Here is a 14,273-nt window from a genome sequence, read left to right as displayed (position 1 = left end):
TGGAACTGGATGGACACTGGCTAGTAGGATTGGCATATAGAATTTGTGTACACAATGCTATATCAGCGGAATTGCGGAGTATCTTGAAGGGTTTGGAACTAGCTAAGAAAAAGTCTATAGAGATGATCACGGAAAGCGATTCAGTATCCATCCCTCTTTTGGAAATTTAATGAACTTAATACATTTACTTAAGTAGTTATTATGTATTCATATAACATACATTTAATATTTTAAATTCATTATAAATGTTGCTAAAAATATCATATGTACGTAAGTATAAATAGTCTTATATTTGCATTTGTCATTTAAGCCTAGAGAATGTATACGAATAAGGAAAAAGCAAACCAAAATTATGCAAGACAATCAATAATATCAAAGAAGTGAATTTTTATTATTAGACCGAGTATTCTCTTCTGTATTATGTCCTTCTCAGTGGGAAGCAAGTCACTCACCAATGCTTTCAAATTCCTGAAAGCATCAGGAATTTCATCATTGGGAACAACTTTAATATACAACTGTTGATCAGACAATAAATATTAATAAACTGTATAAATAAAAAAACCAAAAAACTACTGTTCGGACTATAATAAATCATTGCAATCTGTACCATAAAATGAGAAGAAATCATCATCCGTAGGAGATTGATCCTTGTCACTCACTGTTTCATTCTCTAACGAAACAAAATCAGCTAAATCATCCAGACTTGTAATTTCTTTGAGGTTCGAATGTTTCCCTTGCTCATCCAATTCTTTCTCACAAGGATGAGATGAATTCTTCTTATTACCTGAGCCTTCCAAAATCTTTGGAGGGTAGAGTATCGATTCCAAATAACCATTGCTGCGTAGAGAAACTGGTTCTAACTGAGTCTGTTCATGAATTGGAGGATAGTGCTTATCAATCAATCTATCACCAGACCCATGATAGAATGGAGGCATGCTACATGAGCAACCTTCTTGTTGAAATTCTATGCCTGGGAGTGGAGGTAGCTCTGATACCATTTCCCCATATATGGTGGGAGTTATTGAATCTGGATCCTCAATCAGTTTACTGAGAGACCCATCAACTACTGATGGAAGAATAGGAGATGCAGGCCTGCATGGAAGTGGAGGTAGGTCTGATACCATGGCCTCAGCTATGTAGGAAGTGTCATTTAAACCTGCATATTGCTCACTATTGGTGTTATTGTTAACAATGAGAACATACAAAAAAAAAATGTTTATGAAAGTTTTCCATAAGTATATATGTGTGTATATATATATATATATAATCTACTTACTAATCAACTAATACTGGGGCAACAGTATTAGTGCTGTCCAAATGTGATGATGAGCTTGGACCTTGTTCAAATGTGTTGCTTTCATATATATAATTAATTGGTGATACATATGGTGGAAGTTCTTGACTGAGGTTGTTGTTTAGTATAACAAATTTATCTACTTGTTGGTGGCTGCTGGAACCCTTTAGACTTTGTTGAGTGGCATTAAGCACACGTGGGCGTATGTTAGGAGGGTACATTGGTGCGCCAGCTCGTTCAAGTTTCTTTTTTCTTGTGTTCCAATAGTTCTTTATCTCATTGTCAGTACGTCCAGGCAACTGATACAAATTAAGGAATTAACACAAAGAGTGAATACACACAAAGAAAGAAAGAAAGAAAAATCACACTCACGCACACATAATTCAGTGACATAATTAATGGACGGTGAAAAATGCATTCTCTCATATCGCATCACGACATTACCGGTTATCCTTTCCATACTTTTTATACTTGGCTCATCTCTTGTTACCTGAAATTGTCTCACATATGGGACATGATCAGAAAATTCATTTTCCATAATAGGAATGTGTAAGAAAATTATTTATTTATTCATTCTCAGTAGGACATGAGAAAATTTCTTTAACTACTAGTATTTTTATTTATTTTTATTTCAATTATTTCCCTAAAAAACAATTCAAGATATATTCAGAATCACTTTGAAACAATTATGATTAGATTCGGAATTAAAAGTGATTTGTAAAAAAAAAAAATCAATTCAACTCACAAAAGTAAACCACTAAAATTGGTTTGGTTTCCTGAATTAAATTATTAAAATCAGTTTGATTGTTGAAAAACAAAATCTTCCCACCCCTCAACAATAATATAAGGTCTTTTTTCTTCTCGATCCTCCTAGTATCACTTTTGAGAGAGATTTAAAATCTTAATTCTGAACTTGTCCCGAATCAATCAGATTAGTCGCGAATTATGAATTTTACATTACATTCACCAGTTCACTTCACATACTATTTCTTTCTTTCTTTCTTTTTTAGTAAAATTTAGGTCACAATTCCAACAGAAAAACAACAATGGCACTAATGCAAACCTCCGAAGCCATTTTAGCCCTTTTGGGCCCCATATCAACATGGAGTTCAATGATCTTAAGCTCTTCCTCTTTACTCATGGGACCCTTCTTCAAATCTGGTCTCAAGTGATTTGTCCATCGAAAACGACAGCTTTTTCCACAACGGGCAAGTCCTGATTTCTTTTAAACTGCATTCCAATTTCCCTCTCCATGGTTTTTCACGTATTCCTTAAAAATTTTATCCTCTTCTGCTGTCCATGGCCCTTTCTTTAAATTATCTTTTTCTTCTAACTCATCCCCACCATTACCTTTTTCATTTGATAATAATGTCATCACAAACACTGTGCCCATAAGAAACACTGCGCCTACAAAAAGTACAGAGATTTGAAGTTAGTGAACAATGTGAGAATTAACAATTTCATAATTGATCAATGGCAATATATAGTATTAAAATTTTACAAAAAAAAAAAAAAGCAGTATGATTTAACCATTAGAAAAACACCGAGCACTAACCTTTGACATGCAATAGATCGCTACGAGGGCTAAAAACTGAAAACATGAGTAGTCTTTGTTGGTTGAGGGTAGAGAACAGTGTAGAACTTATTTAGCATATAATAACAAGATGCAGTGTTACCCTTTGAATTCATTGCTTAAAAAGTGGAAAATATTTTGTCAGTTTGTTTCTTAGATAGATACCGCCCTTAGATAGATACCGTTTCAATCGCTTAATTGATATATCCGCGAAAAGATTTAAAATTAAAAAAAAAATATCTTTAAACAATCATTATCCTAGCTATCGTTTATTTCTTATTTATCTTTACATTTTGTTGTTTGGATTTTTATGATGTGGCTTAATCTATTAGTGTTTCAGCTAAGAGAATAATAAAGTCGGATAAGATTCTTCTCTTAAATTAAATTATTGAAAACTAACTAATTATTATTTTAAAAAAAATATTTATACAATTACTGCAGATAAGTTATCTGCATTTATTTCCAAAACGACATTGTTTTAGTATTGAAATCTTAAAAAAATAAATATAAAGACTATTATAACCTTGAAATAAATTAAAATTATAAAAACACTATGATTTTCGTCCCAAAACGACGTCGTATTTGACTTACTGCTTATAACTTATATGTAGTAACTGCAGAAAAAGCGAATCCATTATTTTAATATAAAACAATTAACAATTCTACATTATCTTTAATTGATAACTATTTTATAATTAAAATATTAATAAATTAAATAGTTGTTTATTCTTGTTTGGTTAAATTATAATTTAGCACTCTGAACTTTGAGTCCTGTTCAGAAAACCATTCTTTTGTTTTAATTAAAACAATTGACCTAAATATATCATACAATTTAAACAATTAAGCATCTCCATAAAAAAAACATCCAATTTCCGTTAAGTCTTTCTCGTGAACATATTCTCTTTTTTCATGATAAGGATTTGTAGATCATAACTGTGTAATTCTTTGTTTCTGACCTCATCACAGGATGGTACTGTGCCCGTCTCATTTATTCAAAAGTACCTTGTGAAGAAACTTACCTTGCCAGCGAAGAAGAGGTGAGTTCATTATATCACCACCTTCTATGAACTAAAATGGTTTCATTCTGCATATAGTTTTGCAGATTTTTCAACTGTCATGTTTTCTTTTCCATGCTATCTTGAGGGCTTTGAGGGGAACTCCTTGGACGCAAGGGATATATAATGTTACAATGACGACAATTAATATATTATTTGCTCTAAGTCTTCCTTTGTAATTGTAAGATATAGAAATGGAAATAAATTACACTTGTTTCATAAATAGCACCTATGGAATCTGCTAGCATTTTCTATGTGTTTCTATGAATAAACACATTTCATTCATAGAAAAGTGGAGAGCGGCGCAGTAACCAATTTTGGGAGGGTAGAAAACGCAATGTGTTTTGGTGTTCTCATAAAATTATTTTTAATAAACTTCTTACTTTGTAATTATGATAGTCTTAATTTTTGTCTATATAAAGTACGCAAAATAATATTTACCTTTTTTATATTATTTTTTATGTTAACGTCTTTTTTTAACCTTTAATTAAAAGTGAAATTTATTTATTGGGATAGCAATAAGTAATATAGAATAATAACCTAAGCTATTGGGATTGGTAGGAGTTTGAGCGGTTTGCATGAGGTTATATTCATATATTCAAGTCTTTTTATTAGAGGTGTCAAAATGGGTTGAAGTCCGCGAGTCAGCCCGTAAAGCCCTATATTTTGTCCTAAGTCATTAGGGCCTTTTTGTGGTAGTTTTTTTTAGCCCTAACCCTCAAAATCTTATAATTTAGCGGGCTGGGTTAAGGCTGACCCACGGACTAAACTTTTTTCTCCATCAATTTTTCATTATTTAAAAAACTAAAAATTATATAAGTTTAAATATTTATAAATATAAAATAAATTATAAAATAATATAAGTAAAAATTATTGTAAATTTGATGAAAAATATAAGAGAAAATGAAATATTATAAAAAGGAAAATGAAGTGTAGAAAAAAAAATCAAAGACAGAATAAGATAAGAACAAGTATGTGCATTGTTGTCAAAAACTAGTGTAAAAACTTACGTTTTTACTGAAGTGATACGTGTTAAAACGCAAGTAAAAACTGGTAAAAACTTCGTGCAAAAACATAAAAACGCAAGTTTCTACGTTTACTTAAACAAAAAAACTAAACCGGGTCTTGTACAAAATAAAAAAAAAAATTGAATCGGTTCAACTTTTAACCCACGACCCATTTTTATTTTTTTTAAATACCCTATTTCCATTTCCCCCAAATCAAAATACATATTATCTTCTTCTAGCTATTTGAAAAATAAACCTCGCGTGAGGTCACTATTGTAGAGAAAAAAGATGGTGAAACCATTGGTGTAAAGTTTGAGTACCAAGCTAAGGTGGGTTTTGAATCAATCTATTATATTTTATTGCAAATGAACTTGTTAAATGAGCAACAGAAAAAGACATTGGGGACATGCAATTGAAACAAAATGATGTGTTTGATTTGAATTAATTGATATAATTTAAAATTTATTAAATTTTATTCTTTTCATGTTTTGAAACTTGGTTGTAGGAGTTGTTAAACTCTTTTTTATGTTTTTTGACTTATGTCTTATATAGTTATGTGACTTATATCTTTTAAATATGAAGTTGATAATTGAATTTTGAATAATAACTTATGTGATAGTTTATACATATATATAATATATATATCTTCATCTTAAAGTAGAAAAAACTTTACGTTTCGTGTCATTTCTATGATTTACGTTTCCATTATCCTTTCTGTTTCTACGTAGAAACACAATTTTGACAACATTGAGTATGTGCTATATTATATATTGAATTCACCAAGCTCCATTTTTTTCATCTAAGAAATGTCCTTATATAGGACTCTAAATATAATTAGGGGAATAATTACGATTCCACACACCATTAGTGTGATGGTTGTAGAATACATCAAAAGTTATTAATAAACTGTATAAATAAAAAAACCAAAAAACTACTGTTCGGACTATAATAAACCATTGCAATCTGTACCAAAAAATGAGAAGAAATCATCATCCGTAGGAGATTGATCCTTGTCACTCACTGTTTCATTCTCTAACCAAACAAAATCAGCTAAATCATCCAGACTTGTAATTTCTTTGGGGTTCGAATGTTTCCCTTGCTCATCCAATTCTTTCTCACAGGGATGAGATGAATTCTTCTTATTACCTGAGCCTTCCAAAATCTTTGGAGGGTAGAGTATCGATTCCAAATAACCATTGCTGCGTGGAGAAACTGGTTCTAACTGAGTCTGTTCATGAATTGGAGGATAGTGCTTATCAATCAATCTATCACCAGACCCATGATAGAACGGAGGCATGCTACGTGAGCAACCTTCTTGTTGAAATTCTATGCCTGGGAGTGGAGGTAGCTCTGATACCATTTCCCCATATATGGTGGGAGTTATTGAATCTGGATCCTGAATCAGTCTACTGAGAGACCCATCAACTACTGATGGAAGAATAGGAGATGCAGGCCTGCATGGAAGTGGAGGTAGGTCTGATACCATGGCCTCAGCTATGTAGGAAGTGCCATTTAAACCTGCATATTGCTCACTATTGGTGTTATTGTTAACAATGAGAACATACCAAAAAAAAAAAATTTTAAGAAAGTTTTCCATAAGTATATATGTGTGTGTGTGTGTGTGTGTGTATATATATATATATATATATATATATATATATATATATATATATATATATATATATATAATCTACTTACTAATCAACTAATACTGGGGCAACTGTATTAGTGTTGTCCAAATGTGATGATGAGCTTGGACCTTGTTCAAATGTGTTGCTTTCATATATATAATTGATTGGTGATACATATGGTGGAAGTTCTTGACTGAGGTTGTTGTTTAGTATAACAAATTTATCTGCTTGTTGGTGGCTGCTGGAACCCTTTAGACTTTGTTGAGTGGCATTAAGCACACGTGGGCGTATGTTAGGAGGGTACATTGGTGCGCCAGCTCGTTCAAGTTTCTTTTTTCTTGTGTTCCAATAGTTCTTTATCTCATTGTCAGTACGTCCAGGCAACTGATACAAATTAAGGAATTAACACAAAAAGTAAATACACACAAAAAAAGAAAGAAAGAAAGAAAAATCACACTCACACACACATAATTCAGTGACATAATTAATGGACAGTGAAAAATGCATTCTCTCATATCACATCACCACATTACCGGTTATCCTTTCCATATTTTTTATACTTGGCTCATCTCTTGTTACCTGAAATTGTCTCACATATGGGACATGATCAGAAAATTCATTTTCCATAATAGGAATGTGTAAGAAAATTATTTATTTATTCATTCTCAGTAGGACATGAGAAAATTTCTTTAACTACTGGTATTTTTATTTATTTTTATTTCAATTCTTTCCCTAAAAAACAATTCAAGATATATTCAGAATCACTTTGAAACAATTATGATTAGATTTGGAATTAAAAGTGATTTGTAAAAAAAAAATAAAAAATCAATTCAACTCACAAAAGTAAACCACTAAAATTGGTTTGGTTTCCTGAATTAAATTATTAAAATCAGTTTGATTGTTGAAAAACAAAATCTTCCCCACCCCTCAACAACAATATAAGGTCTTTTTTCTTCTCGATCCTCCTAGTATCACTTTTGAGAGAGATTTAAAATCTTAATTCTGAACTTGTCCCGAATCAATCAGATTAGTCGCGAATTATGAATTTTACATTACATTCACCACTTCACTTCACATACTATTTCTTTCTTTCTTTCTTTTTAGTAAAATTTAGGTCACAATTCCAACAGAAAAACAACAATGGCACTAATGCAAACCTCCGAAGCCATTTTAGCCCATTTGGGCCCCATATCAGCATGGAGTTCAATGATCTTAAGCTCTTCCTCTTTACTCATGGGACCCTTCTTCAAATCTGGTCTCAAGTGATTTGTCCATCGAAAACGGCAGCTTTTTCCACAACGGGCAAGTCCTGATTTCTTTTGAATTGCATTCCAATTTCCCTCTCCATGGTTTTTCACATATTCCTTCAAAATTTTATCCTCTTCTGCTGTCCATGGCCCTTTCTTTAAATTATCTTTTTCTTCTAACTCATCCCCACCATTACCTTTTTCATTTGATAATAATGTCATCACAAACACTGTGCCCATAAGAAACACTGCGCCTACAAAAAGTACAGAGATTTGAAGTTAGTGAACAATGTGAGAATTAACAATTTCATAATTGATCAATGGCAATATATAGTATTAAATTTTTACAAAAAAAAAAAAGTAGTATGATTTTATCCATTAGAAAAACACCGATCACTAACCTTTGACATGCAATAGATTCTACGAGGGCTAAAAACTGAAAACATGAGTAGTCTTTGTTGGTTGAGGGTAGAGAACAGTGTAGAACTTATTTAGCATATAATAACAAGATGCAGTGTTACCCCTTGAATTCATTGCTTAAAAAGTGGAAAATATTTTGTCAGTTTGTTTCTTAGATAGATACCGCCCTTAGATAGATACCGTTTCAATCGCTTAATTGATATATCCGCGAAAAAATTCAAAATTAAAAAAATATATATATCTTTAAACAGTCATTATCCTAGCTATCGTTTATTTCTTATTTATCTTTACAGTTTTTTGTTTGGAATTTTATGATGTGGCTTAATCTATTAGTGTTTCAGCTAAGAGAATAATAAAGTCGGATAAGATTCTTCTCTTAAATTAAATGTTTAAAAAAATTTCAAACTTAAAAAATTTCTCCTCACTCTCTCTCCTATGATTTATCTCTTTCTCTCACTTAAAATAACACAACTTTGTGTCCTTTACAATGATATGCATTTTTCCCCAAAATGAATGTTCACAAAGGGGGTTGTTCTTGCTATCAAGTATCATTTTACGTTCTTTGCAACAAATTTGAATTAGGCGTATCTATACTTCTCTAATTAGAATTTCAATTCGATTCTCTTTTCCAATTATAATTGTGGATTTTATTTTCTTATTTGACCGACATAGAAGTTTGACAAAACATTTAATAACGTGGTGGCGCAACGAAGGAAGTGGGAAGCAATGTTAAACACACGATTAAACTTAACAAGTAGCTTGAAGAATAAGCAATAATGTTATTTAATTCATATCCAAAATTTCGGTACATAACGTACTTAAAGAATATTTATAACCCAAAAGTAGTAAAATCGTTATTAAATGTAAATTCTTAATTATATGCTAATTTCGCAAAAATAAATAAAGATGGACGTTTTATGAATAAAATTCATAAAAATAAAGAATATATCAAAATTTTAAAATAACATAATTATGATAAAAATTATAAAACATCCAAATAGCATCTAAAATAAGTGATTATCATAATTAAATAATATAAGTTATCTTATGACTCAAAGATACTACGAGCAATATGTTGATTAATATCCTGGGATAGTAATGATTACCAACTATGTGTGATGTAGATTTTCTTTTTTCTTGAGGATTTCTAATTTATGTGACATTTACTGACACTAAATGTAAACTGAAAGCCAATTTACCATTTATCGTATTAAAGTGTGTTTGGATGGTCTTCTAAGAAAAGTTATTTTTATGCTCCGCTTATTTTAAAAGTGTTTTTCTATAGAAGTTATAAATATTTAGATTTTAAAAAAATATTTTTTTAAAAAAAAAATAGCTTTTAACTTTTACTTTTTTGAAAAGTAAAAATTTGTAGCTTCTGAAAAAAATATGTTTTTGACTTTTTTTATGATTTCTATTTTTTTAATAAAAACAGGCATTGAAATGCACTTTATAATAGAAGTGTTTTTTTTTTTTTTTTAAAGTAACTTTTAACTGAAAAAAAATCCATCCAAACTGTCCCTTAATCATTGTTTTTAAAATATTAATTTTCACTATAATCCTAGCTTTTTATTACTTGCCTCAGTTGCCTACAGTGATTCTCTTAACGACCAACTCTCTACAATCAAATGTGGATAACTTGGAATGCTTTACAAGCACTGACTCCAACAATTGAGTAACCACTTGCTGGCTATATAGAACAGATGCAACATTGTTGACTTGATGTTGGTTGAACAAGAAAAAGGCGAAAGAAGAAAGAAGAACCATTGGTTAAAGAAGGAAGAATAACACAAAATAAATAGAAATAGCTAAAAGCCCAAGGCGAGCCTAAAACCGCTTAGTCCAATGGGCCCAAACCCTTATGGGCTAAAAACGTGTCATGATGCAAACCCCAATGTGATATCTGCGCATGTGTGAATATCTATTAAGTGATGGTTTAATCATATATATATTGAATATCTATTAAGTAATGGTTTAATCATATATATATATATATGTGTGGCTTTAATGTTTGTAAAGTGAATGTAGATAAGTTATTTACATTCGCTCTCAAAATGACATCGTTTTGGGTTGAAAAATTAAAAAGTTATGATGAAAAAAATTATTATAACCCTGAAATAAATTATAATTATAAAAATACCTTGATTTCTGCCTCAAAAGAACGTCATTTTGAACTTAATGTAGATAAGTTATCTACATTAACAGTAGAAAAAAAGAACCCTATATATTTACATATATATATTTATGACAAAACCTTTGACACCGGTATCAAATTTTAAAATTTGACATCAAGTTCTATCCGTTGATTTCCGCCAATTAAAGGTAATCATTTATTGGCAATTAATATTAATTAATAAATTTGATTTCCAATAAATAATAATCTTTGATTGGATAAATTTATGGACCAAATTTTAAAATTTGACACCAGTGTCAAAAGATCATATTTCAATAGGCTATATATATATGGCAAAATGATTTCTGCAGCTGTTGTACCTACAGCAAGCAAGGATACACGTCCGAATCCTAGGATACAGACACAGATCCTGAGTTTTTTTTTTTTTTTTTAAAAGCCGTGGGGCCCACTTTTCTGTGTCAGCTGTAGATAACACTATCTACGGCTGCTGCAGAAATGTTAAGCCCTATATATATATATATATATATATATATATATATAGAGAGAGATCATTTGACTCAAGAGTAAGACTTATAAGTCTTACTCTCCATCCTAACCGTTGATTTTCGTCCATCCAACGGTTATAATTTAGGAAGTTATATTAATTAATTAATTATTAATTATACTATTAATGACAACCGTTGATTTCCGTCCATCAACGGCTGGGATTTGGAGTAAGACTTAAAAGTCTTACTCTGGAGTCAAAAGAACCCTCCCCTATATATATATATATATATATATATGAGAAAAATATTTCTCAAATAGCTTGAGATAAGTTTATCTCCGGTCACCACAAAACTACGTCATTTTATTTATTTATTTCCTTATATTAATTGATTCATCTTTGAATGCTTATGATTCCCTTTTTTCTTTCTTCATTTATCACCATTGATCCATCTTTGTACGATTATGATTTAGTAGCCAGAGATAAAATTATCTCAAGCAGCTTGAGAAACGACAAGCCCCATATATATATATATATATATATATATATATATATAGAACAAATATTTCTCGAGCAGCTTGAGTCTTGAGATAAGTTTATCTCTAGCTACCCAAAACTACGTCGTTTTATATATTTATTTCCTTATATTAACTTATTCACCTTTGAATGGTTATTATTCCTTTTTTTTTTCTCTTCATTTATCACCATTGATCCATCTTTGTACGGTTATCATTTAGTAGCCGTATATAAAATTTTCTCAAGCAGCTTGAGAAACAATAAGCCATATATATATATATATATATATATATATATATAAGAAAAAATATTTCTACAACTACTTTAGATAAGGTTATCTACAGCTACCTCAAAAAATACGTCGTGTTTTGATTAATGAAGAGTGTTTCTGTAATTTTAGGTGAATTAATGAAGGGTGTTTTAGTAAAATGCATATGATAAAAAAATGAACAAAATTACAGAAACATCCTTCATTAATTCACCTAAAATTAAATAAACATCTTTCATTAATAAAAATGACGTAATTTTTGAGATAGCTGTAGATAACCTTATCTAAAGTGGCTGTAGAGATATTTATATATATATATATATATATATATATATATATATATATATATATATAATGTTTCTAAAATGAATGTAGATAAGTTATTTAATTCGCTTTCAAAATGACGTCGTTTTAGGTTGAAAAATTAAAAATTAAAATGAAAAAGATTATTATAACCCTGAAATAAATTATAATTACAAAAATATCTTATTTTCACCACAAAACGACGTCGTTTTGAGTTCAATGTAGATAAATTATCTAAATTTACTGTAAAAAAAGCGAACCCTACACACAAATATATATATATATATATATATATATATATATATATATATATATATATATATATATATATATATATATATATATATATATATATATATATATAGAGAGAGACTAGACTAGACTAACAATGTCAGGGTTAAAAAATACATAAAAAATTATATTTAGAATCTGATTTTAAATAATTGAGATAATTAAAATTTAAATATATTGACACACCAATATACAATTAAATCAAACCCTTGAAGCTCTTCATGTGAATAAATATTTAATATTGATTAATACGTTATTAATGTTATACAATTTATTAATTCCTACTCATACTTGGTCAACAAGTAGTTCCCATTGGATCATCCGGATTTCTGTGGATTTTGACAATAAATGCCGCAATGTGCAAGATGTTATAATCGAACGCTTCCTTTTTAATGCAACCGTGTTGTTTTTCTTTAAAAAAAAAAAATTCCAAGTTGTTGAAGATCTTGGGGAGACACGTACCTAACAAACTAATTAAGAAAGCATATTGTTGCCACTCACGGCAAGTGCACCGATCGTACAAGTAATATATGATTAAGTAAGAGATCGTTCCTACGAGGATTACGGTTCAAGCACTAATTCACTATCGCAAACTTAGTTGGACAATCAAAAGTGTATTTGGAAACAGGATTTGAATTGCAAAATTAAAATATTAAATATTAAGCTAATTACTTGCAAGAATTAAAGACAAGAAACTAAAGATGTGATTTAACTTATAATAAAATAAAAACGTAGCTAGGGGTTCGATTTCCTTTAATCTCCTTATTATGATTCGAAGTCCTTCTTTACGTTAAAAGTCTTTAATATCAATCTAACCAATTCTTTCGCGTGTTATTAGAGTTCAATCCCTTGTTACCCTAAAATCTTTAAAAACTTGAAAGAACCCTAGTTCCCCGGTTATTCCCCAAGAATGCAAGCATTAAGTTCAAGAAGAATCTTAAGGTTACGCAAATTCTATGTCTATCCCTAGAATCATAGCGTTTACGATGAAGTTATCAGATATGGATCACACACCAACATACCTATTGTCATGCATTTACCGATGATCATTATATAAGATTCAAGCCTATATAAAGCATTAAAAACAGATAACTTCATTCATGATAAAAAGGAAAATTAACGTACGAATTATTCAAAGCATAATAAATTGACTAAAATCTATCTAACCCTAACTACTTAAAGAACTAGCCGGACATGGCAAAATCAAGAACAAAAGAAAATAGAAAAGCTCCCCCAAACTCCATAAGTGATTGGTGGATCTTCAATATCTCCAGTGAACACTTGACGTTGATCCGTCTCCGCCGCTCACGAACATGAATCTGATGTTTCTCCGCGTTCCTTCAGCCTCCGAGCACCCAAGAGTTGTTTAGCAATGTAAAAGTTATGTATTTCTGGTCCTCAATGGTGTTTAAATAGGTCAAGAGTTCGTATTGCAGTAGAAAACTTGAATGGGCCTAAGTTGGACTTGTCTGGGCGCTTAAGCTTGTGAATGAGGGCTTAAGCTCCCACTTCTAACAACTTGATAAGATCTTTAATCTTATTGTTTTCACCTTGATTCATCTTCTTTTCTGATTTTATCTCTCTTTATCTAAATCTTCATATTTGAATCATTTGTTATCAAATCCCTTTAAAAATAACAAATATGTTAATTAGTTCCAACAATCAGATAATGTTCATGATTATCATTTTAAAACCCTAATTTTTGACTTGTTCAACTAGATAATTCATATTATTTTAGTCCATTAAACAAGATAAACTAAAGGTTTATCACATATGAACAGATTTAAATGTAAAACAATAATGTGATTTGCGTATGAAAAAAATGCGTGTCATCTTAAAAGATGTAAAGTTGTATTATTTTAAAAGAGATAAAGAGATAGATAAATGAGAAAATAGAGTTGACAAAAAAAAATAAAGGTGTGAATCTCACCTCTTGACGAGAGTAAAAAAATATAAATCGTGTAATTTAAAAATATAAACACTTTTTCCTTCCATATATATTTTAACCTGACTTTTTTAAAAATTATAAAAAGACCCATTTAATAACTAT

This window comes from Gastrolobium bilobum, unplaced genomic scaffold (genome assembly GCF_033153095.1).
Source record: "Gastrolobium bilobum isolate Gb01-03AN ecotype WA unplaced genomic scaffold, APGP_CSIRO_Gbil_v1 utg1221, whole genome shotgun sequence".
NCBI classification, from domain to species: domain Eukaryota; kingdom Viridiplantae; phylum Streptophyta; class Magnoliopsida; order Fabales; family Fabaceae; genus Gastrolobium; species Gastrolobium bilobum.
Note: the sequence above shows the minus strand (reverse complement) of the source record.